Here is a 5,978-nt window from a genome sequence, read left to right as displayed (position 1 = left end):
TCAAGTTGAAATTTTTATACCCTTGGGTTTCCCATCCTCAGTATACACATGAAACTTCAACATTTGTCTTACTAAGGACACAGTCAAGCTTTAAATGAACTAGAACTAACAAAGATGAGCTGATTAAATATGTGAGTAATTATTATTCTTTCATGTAACATATTTTTTTCTTTCATAAGATTAAGTGGGTAAAACTAAAGTGCTAGTTTAACAGCTAAAGATTATTTCTCATTACATCCTTAGTAAGATTTCTCAATTAGAGTTAAAGTATTTCTCATGTAGTAACAAACCATACATCACTGCCTAGATTTGTTATCTTGCCTTTGGCATTTCATAGTTTAAAACAACTAGGCGAGATTGGAAGAATAAAAGATAAACCAGTAAATCTGCTGGAAAATAGTGTTTGGCAACATAATAGAAATGGCAAAAAACAAAACAAAACAAAACAAAACAACAACAACAAAATTCCTAAGATGTAGGACATATGGATAAAACCCATAAAATTGGAGTAGATATTAATAAATATATTTATTATTTGTATCCATGACAATGTGCATGATTCAATGTCAACATGTATCTATTCATTATGCAAGTATATTCATTTGGGCTATGCCATTTTAGCTTCAGTCATCAAAACTTTATTTAAGAGCCTTCTTCATGTTTATAGTTTGTGGTTTCAGTTTGGAGAAAGCTTCTCTAATAATGTTATCTTTAAGCACAACAAAGGTAAGAGTATTTAAGGCAGATTGAGTTACTCATTCAGATGAGTTACAATGTTACAAATGATAGTAGGAATGTATTTGGAAGTATTTCACACAAAAAGCTATAGAAAAATTTCTCATAACTTTCCAAAAGTTGTAAGAGACCCTCAATAACTTTATCTTCCTTCAGATATTTTCTTGTGGAGATGTGAATCATTTCCTTCAACTTCAAATGTAAATGTGCCATTTTAATAAGTGAGCTAACTGGTAAAAAATGAATGGCACAGGTATATGTAAAACACTCAGTTGTCAATATTACTCAGAGAAATAAAAATTAAAACCTCAAGGAGATAAATCCTAGTAGATACATTTCTACCAGTTTGGGTAAATTAGAAGTGTGAAAATACCAAGTTTGAGTGATGATATGCAATAATGAGAATACAGAGTGTAATGTTACAAGCACTGGAAAAAAAACCTGATAATATCTAGTAAATTTGAAGATAATAATAATTTGCTATGATCTGGAATTCCACTCCTTGGTAGGTAACCTAAAGAAACTCTTTTATTCAGGACCCAGGAGACATGTATAAGGATGCTCACAAGTTTGTTGACATTAGCCTCTGTTTAGTAGCATCTTAATTTTCTGTCCACACAAAATGTATAAATAAAATTTAATACAATATAACAGTAAAAACAACAACCTGCAACAAAATATAAAAATTAAAAAAAATCAAATAATGTTGAAAGTATAGGTAAATCACTGAAAAATATGTTTAAAGCAATTTCATTTACTTAAAAGTCAAAATATATATCAATACATTGACGGCCTTTAGGAATAAATGTAAGGAACATGATACCAGGAAGGGGCTCATACAGAAATTCAAACTTACTGGAAATTTTCTATTTAAATTACATCCTGGGTATATTGATTAACCTTTAAATGGCAATAAATAGCACAAGGAATAATCACGAATAGAGGACATACACACGAGATAAGTCTAAAATTCACCTAAGCTTTTCCCAGAAGTAAATGTGTACACATAAACATTTGAAAATTAAGAAAAATGAAAAAAAAGAGATTGCTGTCTCATTATATAAAAAAAATAAATTTTGGCTATGTGTGGTGGTGCACACCTGTAATCCCAGCCCTTTGGGAGGCTGAGGCGGGCAGATCACCTGAAGACAGGAGTTCAAGACCACCCTGACCAACATGGAGAAACCTGTCTCTACTAAAAATACAAAATTAGTTGGCCTGTAACCCCAGCTACTCAGGAGGCTGAGGCAGGTGAATTGCTTGAACCTGGGAGGCGGAGGTTGTGGTGAGCCAAGACTGTACCATTGTACTCCAGGCTGGGCAACAAGAGCAAAACTCTGTCTCAAAAAATAAATAAATAAATAAATAAATAAAAATAAAAATAAATAAAACTCAAGGTAATTCAAATTTAAATGTAAAGAGTAAAACTTTAAGTGCTATAGAAGAAAAATAAGAGGTAATTTTGTGGTCTTAAGAGTGTGGAAGACTTCTTAACTAAGACATCGTGTGTACAAACTAAAAATCCTTGAGCATATTAATAATTAAGTATATATGTATCTCAAAAATTATTTAAAAAAGAAAGTATTTTGTCAATACCTACAAACTGATTTTAAGTTTACATGGAGAGGCAAAAGAGCCAGAGTAGCTAAATCAACATTGAATAAGAAAACTAAGTAGAAGGACTGATACCACCTGACTTCCAGACTTAGTATAAAACTACTATAATCAAAGCAATGTAACATTGGCTAAAGAATAGACAGATAGATTAATACAATGGAATAGGGAGCCCCAAAATAGACCCACAGATATAGTCAGCTTATTTTGACAAAGAAACAGAGGCAACACAATAGAGAAAACATAATTTTTTCAACAAATTATGCTCAAACAGCTGGATACCTAGAAACAAAAAAATGAATCTAGACACAGACCTTAACATTCAAATACCTCAAAGTGGATTCTAGGCATAAACGCCAAACCAAACCATAAAACTTTTAGAAGATAATTGAAGAGAAAATCTAGGTGACATTGAGTATGGCAATGACTTATAAATACCATGCAAAAGGCATAATTCATGAAAGAAAACATGTCAAGAGATTGAAAAGACAAATCATAGACTAGACAAAATATTTGCAAAAGACATATGTGATACAGGACTGAAGTATATGAAGAACTCTTAAACAAAAACAAAACAATCTGATAACAAAAAGGGGCCAAGACCTGAAGAGACACCTCACCAAGAAGATATACAGATAGCAAATAAGCTTACCAAGAGATATTGTAGGTCATATGTCATCAGGGAAATGCGCTTTAAAACAACAGTGAGATACTACTACACACGTACCAGAATGCCCAAAACTTAGAAGAGTGACACCACCAAATGCTGTTGAGAATGTGGAAAAATGGCACATTCATTCATTGATACTGGGAACGTAAATTGGCATAATCACTTGGAAGATAGTTTGGTAGTTTCTTAAAAAACTAAAAATATTCTTACCATATGATCCAGCAATTGTGGTCCTTGGTATTTACTCATAGAAATTGATAACTCATAGCCACACAAAACCTTGCACATAGATGTTTATAGCAATTTGATTCATAACTGCCAAAACCTGAAAGCAACCAAGGTGCCCTTTAGTAGGTGAATATAGAAATAAAATGTGATACATCTAGACAGTGGAATATTATTCAGCACTAAAAAGCAATGAACTATCAAGCCATGAAAAGACATGGAGGAAACTTAAATGCACTTCACCAAGTGAAAGAAATCAACCTGAAAAACCTAAATACTGTATGATTCCAATAAATGACATTCTGAAAAAGGCAAAACTATAGAAACAATAAAAAAGTCAGTGGTTCTCGGGAGTTAGCAGAGAGGTTTTAGATGAATAGGCTGGGCACCGGTGATTTTTAGAGGTGTAAAACTTCTGTGTGATACTACAATTGTGGCTATATGACATTAAACATTTGCCAAAGTCCATAGAATGTACAACACCAAGAGTGAACCCAAATGCAATCTATGGACACTTGGTAATAATGATGTGTCAATGTAATTTAATTAGTTGTAACAAATGTACCACTCTGATGGGAGAGGTTGACAATGGGAGAGGCTATTCATGTGTGGAGCAGGTGGGGGCATGCAATATATCTGTACCTTCCTCCCAACTTTGCAGTTAACCTAAAATCACTCTAAGCTATAGTCTTTTTAAGTAGTCTTAAAAACAAAACAAAACAAAACAGCACCCCCCACCCAAAAAAAAAAAAACCCAGAAAACAAAAAACCTATTGCATAATGGGATGAGAATGTCACTTTACTGCTGTAATCTTCCTCCCTAAAACATATAATTCCAGTCTACAAAACATCCGACCAATTATCTTCACAGCAATCAAGGTAATAAAAACAAGGAAAGTCTGAAAAATTGACACACAAAAGAAGAGCCAAAGGATATGCTACAATTAAATGTAATGTAATATCATGGATGGGATCCTGGAATAGAAAAAAGGGCAATAGGTAACACTAAGAAAATCTGGATAACACGCCGGTTAGAATGGCGATCATTAAAAAATCTGGAGACAACAGATGCTGGAGAGGATGTGGAGAAATAGGAACACTTTTGCACTGTTGGTGGGAGTGTAAATTAGTTCAACCATTGTGGAAGACAGTGTGGCGATTCCTCAAGGACATAGAAATAGAAATTCCATTTGACCCAGCAATCCCATTACTGGGTATATATCCAAAAGATTACAAATCGTTCTACTATAAGGACACGTGCACACGAATGTTCATTGCAGCACTGTTTACAATAGCAAAGACCTGGAACCAACCCAAATGCCCATTGACGATAGACTGGATAGGGAAAATGTGGCACATATACACCATGGAATATTATGCAGCCATCAAAAACGATGAGTTTGGGTCCTTCGTAGGGACATGGATGAACCTGGAAACCATCATTCTCAGCAAACTGACAGAAGAGCAGAAGATCAAACACCGCATGTTCTCACTCATAGGTGGGTGTTGAACAATAAGAACACATGGATACAGGGAGGGGAGCACTACACACTGGGGCCAGTTGGGGGGAAATAGGGGAGGGACGGTGGGGGGTGGGAAGCTGGGGAGAGATAGCAAGGGGAGAAATGCCAGATGTAGGTGATGGGGAGGAAGGCAGCAAATCACACTGCCACGTGTGTACCTATGCAACAATTTTGCATGTTCTTCACATGTACCCCAAAACCTAAAATGCAATAAAATAAATAAATGGGGGGGAAAAAAAAGAAAATCTGGATTAAACAATGGGCTTTAGTTAATACTAACGTATCCATATTGGGTTATTCATTAAATCCAATCTACCATACTGAGGTACAGCTCTAATAATAGACCTCTTCTGAGCCAACTATCCTCAACTTTTCCCCTTGAATCTTTACACACTTTTTTTAACTGATGACCAATTAAAAAACAATTGAGGACCTACCAGTTTCCCATTTAAAATAGATCTGTTTACTCATATTAGTGAACATAAGTTGTATGTGGTGGTAATCAGAACCATTCAATTTAACTAAAATAACTGGAAGTCAAAAATATAATTCCAACTGTATTCTTAATATTCAGAACTCTGTTTTCTTCCTCAGAAAAACTCTCTAAAATAGCACCTGGAAGTCTGTAGTAAGTTAAATAAAAATGGAATTTTCCAGGGGATTATATAAAGAAAGAATAGATTAATTTAGTTGAAAGCTTAGTGCTTGGTTAACTGTCTCTTAGAGTTATGCTAATTTTTACATAATATTTATTATTGAGTATAAAGCTAGAGGCAAGAGTAATTTCAGAGAATTACTAAATCATAATTTAATTACTTAGTCCCACCTTGTGCACCTGTTTTTCATACATGACCCAGATACCCATGTGAACTCTCACCTCAGAAGTAAGCTCAGAAGTAGTAAGCTCCTATAGTTCAAGCATAGGGTAGGAAAGAACCTCATTTTTACTTGCCACTTCTTAGGTTCATGCAGTATTTGTTGTGGCTATTACTAAAATTTTAAATCAAATTTTGGTGTCAAAATTTATGAAGTCATGTTTCTCCTACTGCATCGTGTTGTCATCTTCACCTAAGATGAAAGAATCTAAGAGGTAGCCAGTAAAAACAGATTTTGGGTTTACATTTCTGAGTAACCCAGCAACCCCTGTTAATACAAATCCATGGCTTTGAGAAATATATCATCTAGTTTAAGATCTAGTGTACCAAAGCATC

The sequence above is a fragment of the Cebus imitator genome, unplaced genomic scaffold (genome assembly GCF_001604975.1).
Source record: "Cebus imitator isolate Cc_AM_T3 unplaced genomic scaffold, Cebus_imitator-1.0 Scaffold26, whole genome shotgun sequence".
Classification (NCBI taxonomy): domain Eukaryota; kingdom Metazoa; phylum Chordata; class Mammalia; order Primates; family Cebidae; genus Cebus; species Cebus imitator.
Note: the sequence above shows the minus strand (reverse complement) of the source record.